This window comes from Lactuca saligna, chromosome 3 (assembly GCF_052625555.1).
Source record: "Lactuca saligna cultivar CGN05327 chromosome 3, ASM5262555v1, whole genome shotgun sequence".
Lineage (NCBI taxonomy): Eukaryota > Viridiplantae > Streptophyta > Magnoliopsida > Asterales > Asteraceae > Lactuca > Lactuca saligna.
In genome coordinates this window covers 229,971,091-229,985,400 of record NC_136419.1, presented here as the reverse complement: position 1 = coordinate 229,985,400, position 14,310 = coordinate 229,971,091, and positions in this window count along the sequence as shown.

The following is a 14,310-nucleotide window of genomic DNA, read 5'->3' as shown; positions in this document are numbered from 1 at the left end:
TGGTGCAGACCAGTTTTTGATAGCCTTGATTTTTGATGGATCCACGTGGATTCCTTCCTTGCTGACCACGTGACCGAGGAAGTCCACCTTTCTAATCCAAAACTCACATTTTGAGAATTTTGCATACAGTCTCTCAGTCCGTAACGTCTCTAAGACTTGCCTCAGATGTTGACTATGCTCTTCTTTATTCTTTGAATAAATGAGTATGTCGTCTATGAATACTATCACAAATTTATCCAAGAATGGACGACATACCCGATTCATTAGATCCATGAATACGGCCGGGGAATTGGTTAGTCCGAACGGCATCACTACGAACTCGTAATGTCCGTATCTCGTTCGGAAGGCCGTCTTGGGAACATCACTCTCCAGGACTCGCAGCTGGTATCCCGACCTCAGATCGATCTTGGAGAAGTAGTTGGCTCCTTGGAGTTGGTCGAATAAGTCATCGATTCGGGGTAGGGGGTATCGGTTCTTGATGGTAAGTTTGTTGAGTTCTCGGTATCGATGCACATTCTGAATGATCCATCCTTCTTTTTCACGAACAACACGGGTGCTCCCCATGGCGAGAAGCTCGGTCTGATGAATCCTTTTCCAAGTAGCTCATTCAGTTGGCTGGATAGCTCTTGCATCTCTGCCGGGGCTAATCGATAGGGTGCTTTGGCTACTGGGGTAGCTCCGGGAACCAGATCGATTCTGAACTCGACTTGTCTCGCGGGAGGTATTCCCGGAAGGTCCTCGGGAAAAACGTCGGGAAAATCGCATACGTCGGGCACATTCTTGACGTCCCGGACTTCGCGTTTCACATCTACAACATGTGCCAAAAACGCGTGACACTCCTTGCGTAGGCATTTCTGAGCTTGGATACTTGAGATGATACGAAGAGTGGTACTGGGTTTGTCGCCCAAGACAATGAAAGTTTCGCCGGTTGGCAGATTAAGGCAAACGGCCTTATCGTAACATAAAATGTCCGCATGATGAGAACTCAGCCAATCCATGCCAACGATGACATCGAAACTCTTAATCGAGACTAGCATGAGGCTGATTGAAAAGGGATTATCGTTTAAAGTTAGGGTGCAGTTTAAGTATATCTCCTTAGTGCCTTCGGTTTTCCCGTTGGCCATTTCTACTATGAATGGTTCACTTAATGATTGTGGTATTGATTTTAGCAGGCCTTTAAAGTCGTGACTCACAAAACTCCTTTCCGCTCCACTATCAAACAAAATGCATGCATACGAGTTATCGAGAAGAAACGTACCCGTAACAACAGTAGGGTCCGCAATGGCTTCATCTTGTCCCATTGCGAAAACTCGGCCCCTTCCGCCGGTATTCCGGTTGTTTGCCTTTGGGCAGTCCCTACGGTAGTGCCCCGTGTCTCCGCACTCAAAGCAGGCACGACTTACTCCGGTATTAGCAGTGGGGGCGGATGGTTGGGTTGGCTCTTTGCAATAGCGGGCTGTATGTCCCTTCTTATTGCACCTGGTGCATTGAAGGTCATGGCAAGGACCGTGGTGGTGGAATTTGCATTGGTTGCACTTAGGAAGTTTCCCATTATATGAGCTTGTGGGGGCAGGGTTGGCAGGTACAGTCATAGCGTGGGTCGCTACTACTGGTTGTTTCTTGGGGTTCTCCTGGAGGGTTGTCCCCTCCTCTTGTTCCAAGGCCTACTCTGGCCCTGAGCCTCCTTAGATGGATTTGCGGTTGCTGCAATAGTACCCTGTTTTACTCCGTGGTTGATGAGTCGCTGAGCCAGGCGTTTAGCGCTGTTGTAGGTAATAGGGTTGGAAGCTAGGACATGCCCTTGAATCTAGGTGACAACCCCCAAATGTACCTTTCAACCTTCTTTGATTCTGGGTTGACCATGGTAGGGCACAATGCAGCGAGGTCGTTGAACCTAGCTGTGTAGGCGACTAGGTCAGACCCAGTCATTTTCAGATTCCAGAGCTCCTGCTCAAGCTTTTGCACTTCGCCCCTTGGGCGGTATTCTTCCAGTAGTAGAACCTTCAGATCCTCCCAACTCATGGCGTTGTCGACAGTAAGCGTCACCGAATTTACATGGCTTTTCCACCAAGTGAGGGATTGATCTATGAAGGTGCAAGCAGCGAATTTAACCTTGCTTGCTTCTGGGCATGAGCAGATCTCGAAAACTGTTTCGGTCTTTTCGAACCATTGCATTAGCGCAATGACTCCTCCAATTCCATTAAAAGTTTTGGGCTTAGCGTTAGAGAACTCCTTGTAAGTACATTCTCTTACTTGACCACGACCAGTGCCATGATTTGAATGATTCGTGTTGCTACCTGCCCCTCCATTTCCATTTGAGTTTATTTGCGAGATGGCTGCAGTTACTGCTGCTGTGATAGCAGCCTGGACCATGGCTGGATCATACGTTGGTGGTGGAGGTGGTGCCGTGCCCGGTCTGGGCCTTAGGTTTGGACGAGGAGGCATCGCGCAGCCAAAAGAAAATGAAAGATTTATAAGTTTTGGTAGTTCAGAGTTGAATGATATTGAGTTAACTTTTAATAGTTCTAAGAAATTGGGTTTAACCAACACAGGGTTTTGAGCTTGAAAATAAAGTTTGAATAGATGTACTTATGAATTGAACGAACTACACATAATTAACAACAAGAAAGGGATATGCCCTTATATATATATTCAACATATAGTTGTGTTACATCTGAGTCTAGACAAAAGTTCTTGACCTTTCTAAAGGTCTCCGATTACAGAAAATTTTAAAGAAAATAATACTTTTTTCCGAAGTCCTAATTTATAACAAAAATTGAGAGTCGGGCAAGTACTACTTGCGGCGCGGTTTGCGCTTGGAGCTCGACTCCGTGTCGGACTGCTTCGACTCCATGAGGCGCCTATCAAACGCAGCTTGTTGTTCCCACAATTCTGCGAAGGCTGCATTTGCTTGTGCTTGGAATGCTTCGGCGCGAAGGTGGATGTCGTTCTGCAAAATCTCTAGACGGTTGATATCGGCCATGTGGATTTGTACTTCCACGTTGACCTCTTGGATTCGGTTGGCCTGCACTCCGGATTGATAGCATTGGTTGGCGAGTTTGCCAACCATGACCGGAAGTGCTCGGTCTGCTGATCCCCCGCCTCTGACATCATAGAAGTCTCGGCACATGCCGTAGGGAGGGCGTAATGTCACACCCCCGAACCAGACGGCGGAAACGTCCGGGGGCTGTCGTGACTCAATTGAATACCATAACATTGAATATATATGAAACATAACAACATTCGTCACCATTCATCAACATAGTACAACCAGTAGTGTTTACATATCATACATTGTTTAAACATTACATTCCCCAAAAATTAAGTTGTTCAATTCATACAAAAATAAACCGCAACCGTCACTGGATATGATTTCCCTTGATTCACTGGCTCCCTGAGAATACAAGTATTTTGAAAAAAGTCAACATATGAAATGTTGGTGAGTTCATAAGTAGTGTTTGAAATCGAATGTTTGTATTGTTTGAAAAACCACCAGAAAATCCGATATTTTCTGAAAAGATAAGTTTTCGAAAACGTTTGTGAAGATCCATAGGTATGCTTGTTCGTTTCTATACTTGTAAAAAAAAATGTTCGTTGAAAATGTATGCATTTCAAATCAGTTCGTATTGAAAACCCTAGGAAAACCCGATGTTCTCCTAGTTCCTTGAATTACGTGATGTTACATTGAAACCATTGCATAGCGTATAGTGTCAGTCCCAGGCGACGTTGGAAGGTTTTCGAGCAGGATTATTTACTACAAACCCGCGTTACACAAACGCCCAGTTTATAGTTATACTAACGACTCCGAAGGCGTCGTCAGTACTAATCGCGTTATCCAATCGCCCTGACTAGGTGTAGTCCCACATCCGAAGAGAAAGAGATCACGAAGACCCCGGTAACTCCATTAGCCGGTTGGGGATAAAATGTACGAGGGGTCCCCGACCCGCCTCGCATGAAATGTAGACTTTACTAGCAATACCAAAGGACCCTTGGGGACCGGTGGTATACAAGCCATTGAAAGTCCATTTACGTTGTGTCGGATCGGTAAAACCCAACACACCGTAAAAAAAAATGTCTTCGGGCCTTAAGATCAGGTCATTGGGCTAGCTAGGCTCAACGAACAAGATTTTACACTTGTGGGGCCCAAAGATGGTGCGTAGACGTCTGTGCACACTCGCATGTATATGTATTACCAAACGTTACTTGTATGAATCGTAGTGTCGTAGTGTTAGTAGTTGTAGATTTCTATTGGCTCGAGACCGAGCCAATTCGTTTAACAACGACTTTTGGGTATTGTAATGTATTGTATTTCGTCGATAGTCGCGGTACAATTATTTGATCAAATTGTGTACATTGAACTAGCCTTGAAATATTCCTGTTTTCAGCCCCTAGTTATTTGTAAAATTTACATTTTCAACCCTTTTTATTAAATACTTCCCGGTTTGGTCCTTAAACTATTTTTCTTGACATTTTAACACCAAAAATTATTGAAATTAATATTTTTCAGCAAATTTTTCGTAGAAAACAGTTTAAGTCCTTGAAAATGCAGTTTTCTCGGTTTTAATCCCTTCTTTTTGCAACTTTGACAATTTTGGCCCAAATTGGAAAGTTTTTGCAACTTTGGTCCTTTTTAAATTTAAAAAGCATTTTAAACCTTTGAAAAGGATTTGGAACACTTATAGTCCACTGTTTTACAGAAAGTTACAGTTTTGGCCCTCCAAAACAGAAAAATTCGCATAATGGGCCTTATTGGGCCGAAATTTCATTTTTAGCCCATTAAGCTTGGAATTTATGTTTTTAATCCCCTAAATGAGTATATTTCCAGAAATTTATTTATTGAAACTGTTTTGGCACACTTCATCCATCAGAATCTGTGAAATGTCAATTTGGGCCCTTATTTTTGCATTTTTCACATTTTAGGCCCAAAATTTGTGTTTTTAACCCAAAGAAAATTATTACTAAACCACTTAGCCATTTTTCTTGAAACACTTTGTGTTTAGAAATATATTTGAAGCTAAAATCATTTAACACAAGATATATCTCGGTTTTGATGGGTTTTAAGGCTAGATCCAACATAAAAACACATAAAAGCATACATATAAGCATGGAAATCATACAAGGCATACAAAACACATATAGATCTACACTTTCACTTGTATTCCCCCCCCCCCCCCCCACAAAACTCATAAAAACAGAAAATAGGGGGTATGAAGCTCACCTTGGGGTGTTGATTCGGTTTTGCAAGGAAAAATGGAAGGAAAATGAAGTGTTTTTGGCCTTAGCTCCCTTTGATGAAGATCTCGAGTTTTGAGGTGGTTCTAGGATGCAAGATCACGATTTTTGCATAGATTAGGAAAGGATTTTGATAACAAAAGAATTTAAACCATAGATCTATGCATAATCTTACCTTAGATGAAGAATTTTGTGGAGATTTCCTCTTGAATGCTTCCTAGAACTCGAGATTTTTGAGTGGAGAGGGAGAGTTGTTCTTGAGTGATCTAGAGAGAATTTGAGATATTTTTGGTGTGTGTATGTGTGTATGGCCGAGAGTGAGAGAGAGAAGGGAAGAAGAGGTGATATTTGAGGTGATGTGCATGGAGAAATGAGATTAATGCATGGATATCCTATGGGTAAAGATGAGGTGTCATTTGCAAGTCCATTCTCTCTTGGATTTGGGCCTTGGGCCGAGAATGTGAAGGGAAAAAGGAAAAATTTGGGCTTTTGCCTCTAAGCCCACTATTAGAGGTAGTTTAGGGTATTTATTGGCCTTATAAAATAAAATTGTGATTTTTATGCTTTATTAAGCTAGGTTAGGTTAAATTATGGATCAAAGCTTGTGATTTATTTCATTCTAGGCCCAATATGACCTAAAATGTTGAAATAAATTAGTGTGGGTCCAATTAGAGCCCAATTAGGGTCCTAAGCCCATGATAGTCCAATTGGAAGCTTATTGGTCCATTTGGATCCAAATAGGAAGTCCTAGTCCAAATGGACTTAACAAGAACTTCTAGGGTCTCCAATTGTTTGATGACTACTTGTAGTGCTTGCATATTGTATTTGATTGAAGTTTTTGATTCACATTAGGTTGAATGTATAGATTACATGACACAAAATTTCCAGTTGTGACATCATCCCCCCGTTAGAGGGAATTTCGTCCCGAAATTCTGTTTGAAAGCTAGATTTGAGAATGCTAGAATAGGTGAGGGTACTTCTGCTTCATTTGATCTTCGCGTTCCCACGTGAATTCTGGCCCACACTTTGCGTTCCACCGTACCTTCACGATCGGGATGCGACTCTGCTTAGTACGCTTCACCTCCCTGTCCATGATTTCGATTGGCTCTTCGACGAACAGGAGATTCTCATTGATTTCGATTTCGTCAAGAGGAATGACTAGGGTTTCATCTGACAGGCACTTTTTCAGATTAGAAACATGGAACACGGGGTGTACACCGTTTAGCTCTGCAGGTAGTTGTAGTCTGTATGCTACTGGACCTATTCGGGCGACGATTTCGAAAGGTCCAATGTATCGCGGGTTCAGCTTTCCCCGTTTTCCGAAACGTATAACCCCTTTCCAGGGTGAGACCTTCAACAATACTCGATCACCGACCTGGAATTCTAAGGGCTTTCGCCGTTTATCAGCGTAGCTCTTTTGCCGGTCACGCGATGCCTGTAATCGAGCTTTGATCTGGACAATCTTTTCTGTGGTCTCGCGAATGATTTCCGCCTTCATGTTAGGCCACCAATAGTGCTGCTTAATGTCCAAATACATCTTGTCCGAACCAGGATGGATGGAGTATCGTGTCTTGTGGGCTTCCTTCATAACGATCTCCCTGAATCCTCCGATCTTTGGAACCCAAATACGGTTCATGAAGTAGTATACCCCATTCTCTTTGACTTCCAGGTTCTTCTCCATTCCGCGTAATGCCTCGCTAGTTCTATTTTCCGTTTTCATAGCCTCTGCCTGGACTGATGCAATTTGAGCGGTCAGATGAGACTGAATGGTTATCGAGTGCGTTTTCGCACGGCGATTTGTGTACTCCTTCCGACTTAATGCGTCAGCTACCACGTTGGCCTTGCCTGGATGGTACTTGATCTCGCATTCGTAGTCGTTTAACAACTCCACCCATCTTCGTTGTCTCATGTTCAGCTCCTTCTGATTCAAGATGTGCTGGAGGCTCTTGTGGTCTGTGAAGATGGTGCACTTTGTACCGTACAGGTAGTGCCTCCAAATTTTTAGGGCGAAGACCACGGCTCCCAGTTCTAGGTCATGGGTTGTGTAATTTACTTCGTGCGTCTTTAGTTGACGGGACGCATATGCTATCACTCTTCCACGTTGCATGAGAACGCAACCTAAACCTTGATTTGACGCGTCACAGTAAACTACAAAATCTTCCGTTCCTTCGGGTAGAGATAGTACAGGAGCGCTACAAAGAGCTTGCTTCAAGGCTCGAAACGCAATCTCTTGTCGGTCTGTCCACTTGAATGGCACACTCTTTTGCGTAAGCAAGGTAAGTGGCTTGGCGATCTTTGAGAAGTTTTGGATGAATCTCCTATAGTAACCTGCTAGGCCTAAGAACTGACGAATTTCGGTGGGCGTAGTCGGAGTTGCCCATCCTTCCACAGCTTTGACCTTAGAGGGATCCACATGAATTCCATCTTGGCTAACTACGTGACCGAGAAAATTCACGCTCCGTAGCCAAAACTCACACTTAGAGAGTTTGGCGTAAAGCCTTTCCGATCGCAGCGTCTCTAGGACTTGTCGGAGATGTTGGCCATGCTCCTCTTTGCTCCGAGAATAGACGAGGATGTCCTCGATAAACACAATGACGAAGTTGTCCAAGAACGGTCGACAGATTCGGTTCATTAGGTCCATAAATGCGGCGGGTGCATTTGTTAGACCGAAGGGCATTACGACGAATTCATAATGTCCATAGCGGGTTCGGAAAGCGGTTTTAGGAATATCTTCTTCTCGGACCTTGAGTTGATGGTATCCGGACCGTAGATCTATTTTAGAAAAATAGCTAGCTCCTTGGAGCTGGTCGAATAGATCATCGATTCGTGGGAGTGGGTAGCGGTTTTTAACAGTGAGTTTATTCAACTCTCTGTAATCGATGCACATTCTGAAAGATCCGTCCTTCTTTTTGACAAAGAGCACCGGAGCTCCCCACGGCGAGTAGCTAGGTCGGATAAATCCCTTGTCCAGAAGCTCACTGAGTTGGCTGGACAATTCCTGCATTTCAGCAGGTGCCAATCGATACGGTGATTTAGCGAGGGGAGTTGCTCCTGGGACGAGGTCGATTCGGAACTCAACCTGCCTCTCTGGGGGCACTCCTGGAAGATCTTCAGGAAACACGTCCGGGAATTCACACGCTACCGGAATGTCTTGGATGTTAATTTCTTCTTTAGCCTTGTCCACTATGTGGGCCAAGAACGCTAAGTTGTTCTTTCGCAGATGTTTTTGTGCTTTGATGCATGAGATAAGACGAAGACTCGTGCTAGGTTTGTCTCCGTAAATTACTAGGGTTTCGTGATTCGGGAGACGAAGGCGAACGGCCTTCTCGTGGCACATAATCTCAGCATGGTGGGGGCTTAACCAATCCATGCCGATAATCACATCGAAACTCCTAATTGACACTGGCATCAGATCTATTCGTAAGACGTGTTGGTTAAGGGTTAGGGTACATCCGATGTAGATCTCCCTAGTGGATTCGGTTTTCCCATTGGCCATTTCCATCGTATAGGTTTCATTTAGCTTCTGGGGTTGTTGTTTTAATAAATGTTTAAACTTCTCGCTTACGAAACTTCGCTCCGCTCCGGTATCAAATAAGATGCATGCATAAGCGTGGTTTAGGAGGAACGTACCGGTCACAACTGCGGGGTCCTGAACTGCATCACTCTGACCCATAGTCAGCATTCTTCCTGCTCCTCTGTTTCCTGAGTTGTTGTTGTTGTTAGGGCAGTCTCGACGGAAATGTCCCGTCCTTCCACACTCGAAACAGGTGTGGCTAGGCCCTGCGTTGTTGCCGCCGGCATTGGTGTTGTTGGTATTGCGGTGGTTGTTGTTGTTGTTCTGGTTGTTTCCCTGACTCTGGTTCTGAGAAGGATAAGTCCTGCAGAACCTTGCAGTGTGTCCCCTTCGGTTGCAACTGGTGCAATGGAACTCCCTACATTCTCCTTGGTGATGGAAACCGCACTTGTTGCATTTGGGATGATTACCAGAATAGGGTTTTGAAGTATTTGAAGCAGCTGAGGCTGGAGCATGTGATGTGACTGGTACCGGCGCAGTGACAGCGTGGACTGCCACCGTTTGCTGCTTTTTAGAGGTCTCGGGACCCTGACGCCCCTTCCTCTTGTTGTTCCATCCTTTCTTACCATCACTCTCCTTCTTCTTCTCAGTCTCTACCGGTTTCTCGCCCTTTTTGTGGTTATGATCGTATAGCCTCTTTGCCAATCTCTTCGCACTGTCAAAAGTTTCAGGGTTCGCAGCTATCACATTCCCTTGAATGGGGGATGTCAGTCCCCAAATGAATCGTTCAATCTTCTTTCCCTCTGATGTGATCATACCCGGGCACAACAGAGATAGTTCGCTGAATCTCGATATGTAAGCATCGATGTTCCCATTCTGCACCGTGAGATTCCATAGTTCCTGCTCCATCTTCTGTATTTCGCCTCGGGGGCAGTACTCAGCCGTCAACATCTCTTTCATTTCTGCCCAGGGAATAGAGTTGGCGACAGGAAGTGTCATAGCTTCTACATGACCATTCCACCAAGTGAGTGCTTGGTCCACGAAAGTGCAGGCCGCGAACTTCACTTTCATCTGCTCGGGGCACTCGCATATCTCGAATACCGACTCTACCTTCTCGATCCATCGCTTCAGGGCGATCACTCCTCCGGTACCGTTGAAAGTTCGGGGTTTAGCGTTCGCAAAGTCCTTATAGGTGCACGTTTTAGTGAGTCCTTGGTTCGTCCCGTTGTTCGAACTTCCGGATCCTTGCCCGTTACCTCCTCCGTTGTTCCCTCGGTGAAGTTGTGCCATAGCCGCTGTGACTGCAGCAGACACGGCTGCCTGGAAAGCAGTGGAGTCAACTTCCGGCGGGGTTGGTTCGGGATTTCCGCGAGTAGCTGGGCGAGGCATCTTTCTGTCACGAAACGGAAAGATGTTGAGTGTACGCGGTTTCCGTGAGGTGGCGACTCTACTAACTAGGTGCATGGTACGAACCTAAACGTTACTATCATCAAGCATACAATCATAACGTCTCAACACATGACAACTGAGAATATCATAGCAAAAAACACAAAAGTTTATTAATATTATCCGCATTTAGTACAAGAAAATTTGCTCGTAGGAGCATACATAAGTAACGCTAATCCGACAGCATAACGGCTCCATGAGTAGTGTAGTCACTTAAACATAGAGCCGGAGTACGTAACATAGTTCCTAATGATCTACTATGATAAGTCTACCCCTAACCGCGATGAGCTGTGTCCGGAGGTGGTGCTGAGGATGTGGATGCTCCCTGAAGACGAGCAACCAAGCGTTCCGCGTCCCGGAGTCGAGACTCCCACCGAACCTGTCTCATGTGAAACTCTCGAAGGACGTCACGCGTCTCCTGCTCCGCACGCTCGACCCTAGTCCTCAATTGGTGTACCTGATCCGCAGTGTCCTGGGCAAGATCGCCCGTATTCCGTAACCGTTTCACCATGACTGGAAGGGCTCGATCAGCCGGCCCTCCGTCTCTCAGGTCAAAGAACTCGCGTGACATGCCGTACGGGGGTCGCTGTCCCTGCTGTCTGCTCCATCTCCAAAGGTCAATACCCCAGGGAGGTGTAGGGCCAGTGGGGCCCACTCGATATGCAGGCACCCGGATCGGGTAAGGGGGGTTGATGACTTCGGACTCCGCATCCGAATCACCCCTGTCGCTATCATCGGCATCCTCCTCGAGGTTTCCTTCATCTTCCTCTGATTCTGCAGGTTCGCCCTCAACTTCGGCCTCCGGTTCCCCGTCAGGTTCCTCTTCGGGGTCTTCCTCAGGCTCCTCCTCAGGTTCCTCCTCCTCCTCTAGCCACCCGTTGTTTCCCTGATTAGGGAAGTAGGGGTCTCCCGGGTGATGAAAACCAGCCATGCTGTCTGCGCGAGTACGTACATATGCTAACATTATCCTAGGATGCTATGACTCTTGTACAGACTAAGCAAACATTCTCTTTTTGGGTGATAAGGGTATAGTTTTAGGTTCCCTGGCTATTCCGATCTCATCAAGACGTGTGTTAGTTTTACCTTGGAGAGAATGTAGTTGATCAGGCTACATTCACTCCTTGGTATCACTAAGAACAGTCCCGAATTAACCGAGATACCAGTATTATTGTGTTTGATTCGACGTTAGGTTCTTATCCCTAATGCAAGCAAGTGTGTTTTATTTACTTGTGTTGTTCAGAGTTATGTTAGTCCCTCTTTTTGGTTTATAGTTGCATATCAATGTATGGCTCGACATGCTAGTTCACTATAAACAAAGCTCTGATACCAACCTGTCACACCCCCGAACCAGACGGCGGAAACGTCCGGGGGCTGTCGTGACTCAATTGAATACCATAACATTGAATATATATGAAACATAACAACATTCGTCACCATTCATCAACATAGTACAACCAGTAGTGTTTACATATCATACATTGTTTAAACATTACATTCCCCAAAAATTAAGTTGTTCAATTCATACAAAAATAAACCGCAACCGTCACTGGATATGATTTCCCTTGATTCACTGGCTCCCTGAGAATACAAGTATTTTGAAAAACGTCAACATATGAAATGTTGGTGAGTTCATAAGTAGTGTTTGAAATCGAATGTTTGTATTGTTTGAAAAACCACCAGAAAATCCGATATTTTCTGAAAAGATAAGTTTTCGAAAACGTTTGTGAAGATCCATAGGTATGCTTGTTCGTTTCTATACTTGTAAAAAAAAATGTTCGTTGAAAATGTATGCATTTCAAATCAGTTCGTATTGAAAACCCTAGGAAAACCCGATGTTCTCCTAGTTCCTTGAATTACGTGATGTTACATTGAAACCATTGCATAGCGTATAGTGTCAGTCCCAGGCGACGTTGGAAGGTTTTCGAGCAGGATTATTTACTACAAACCCGCGTTACACAAACGCCCAGTTTATAGTTATACTAACGACTCCGAAGGCGTCGTCAGTACTAATCGCGTTATCCAATCGCCCTGACTAGGTGTAGTCCCACATCCGAAGAGAAAGAGATCACGAAGACCCCGGTAACTCCATTAGCCGGTTGGGGATAAAATGTACGAGGGGTCCCCGACCCGCCTCGCATGAAATGTAGACTTTACTAGCAATACCAAAGGACCCTTGGGGACCGGTGGTATACAAGCCATTGAAAGTCCATTTACGTTGTGTCGGATCGGTAAAACCCAACACACCGTAAAAAAAAATGTCTTCGGGCCTTAAGATCAGGTCATTGGGCTAGCTAGGCTCAACGAACAAGATTTTACACTTGTGGGGCCCAAAGATGGTGCGTAGACGTCTGTGCACACTCGCATGTATATGTATTACCAAACGTTACTTGTATGAATCGTAGTGTCGTAGTGTTAGTAGTTGTAGATTTCTATTGGCTCGAGACCGAGCCAATTCGTTTAACAACGACTTTTGGGTATTGTAATGTATTGTATTTCGTCGATAGTCGCGGTACAATTATTTGATCAAATTGTGTACATTGAACTAGCCTTGAAATATTCCTGTTTTCAGCCCCTAGTTATTTGTAAAATTTACATTTTCAACCCTTTTTATTAAATACTTCCCGGTTTGGTCCTTAAACTATTTTTCTTGACATTTTAACACCAAAAATTATTGAAATTAATATTTTTCAGCAAATTTTTCGTAGAAAACAGTTTAAGTCCTTGAAAATGCAGTTTTCTCGGTTTTAATCCCTTCTTTTTGCAACTTTGACAATTTTGGCCCAAATTGGAAAGTTTTTGCAACTTTGGTCCTTTTTAAATTTAAAAAGCATTTTAAACCTTTGAAAAGGATTTGGAACACTTATAGTCCACTGTTTTACAGAAAGTTACAGTTTTGGCCCTCCAAAACAGAAAAATTCGCATAATGGGCCTTATTGGGCCGAAATTTCATTTTTAGCCCATTAAGCTTGGAATTTATGTTTTTAATCCCCTAAATGAGTATATTTCCAGAAATTTATTTATTGAAACTGTTTTGGCACACTTCATCCATCAGAATCTGTGAAATGTCAATTTGGGCCCTTATTTTTGCATTTTTCACATTTTAGGCCCAAAATTTGTGTTTTTAACCCAAAGAAAATTATTACTAAACCACTTAGCCATTTTTCTTGAAACACTTTGTGTTTAGAAATATATTTGAAGCTAAAATCATTTAACACAAGATATATCTCGGTTTTGATGGGTTTTAAGGCTAGATCCAACATAAAAACACATAAAAGCATACATATAAGCATGGAAATCATACAAGGCATACAAAACACATATAGATCTACACTTTCACTTGTATTCCCCCCCCCCCCCCACAAAACTCATAAAAACAGAAAATAGGGGGTATGAAGCTCACCTTGGGGTGTTGATTCGGTTTTGCAAGGAAAAATGGAAGGAAAATGAAGTGTTTTTGGCCTTAGCTCCCTTTGATGAAGATCTCGAGTTTTGAGGTGGTTCTAGGATGCAAGATCACGATTTTTGCATAGATTAGGAAAGGATTTTGATAACAAAAGAATTTAAACCATAGATCTATGCATAATCTTACCTTAGATGAAGAATTTTGTGGAGATTTCCTCTTGAATGCTTCCTAGAACTCGAGATTTTTGAGTGGAGAGGGAGAGTTGTTCTTGAGTGATCTAGAGAGAATTTGAGATATTTTTGGTGTGTGTATGTGTGTATGGCCGAGAGTGAGAGAGAGAAGGGAAGAAGAGGTGATATTTGAGGTGATGTGCATGGAGAAATGAGATTAATGCATGGATATCCTATGGGTAAAGATGAGGTGTCATTTGCAAGTCCATTCTCTCTTGGATTTGGGCCTTGGGCCGAGAATGTGAAGGGAAAAAGGAAAAATTTGGGCTTTTGCCTCTAAGCCCACTATTAGAGGTAGTTTAGGGTATTTATTGGCCTTATAAAATAAAATTGTGATTTTTATGCTTTATTAAGCTAGGTTAGGTTAAATTATGGATCAAAGCTTGTGATTTATTTCATTCTAGGCCCAATATGACCTAAAATGTTGAAATAAATTAGTGTGGGTCCAATTAGAGCCCAATTAGGGTCCTAAGACCATGATAGTC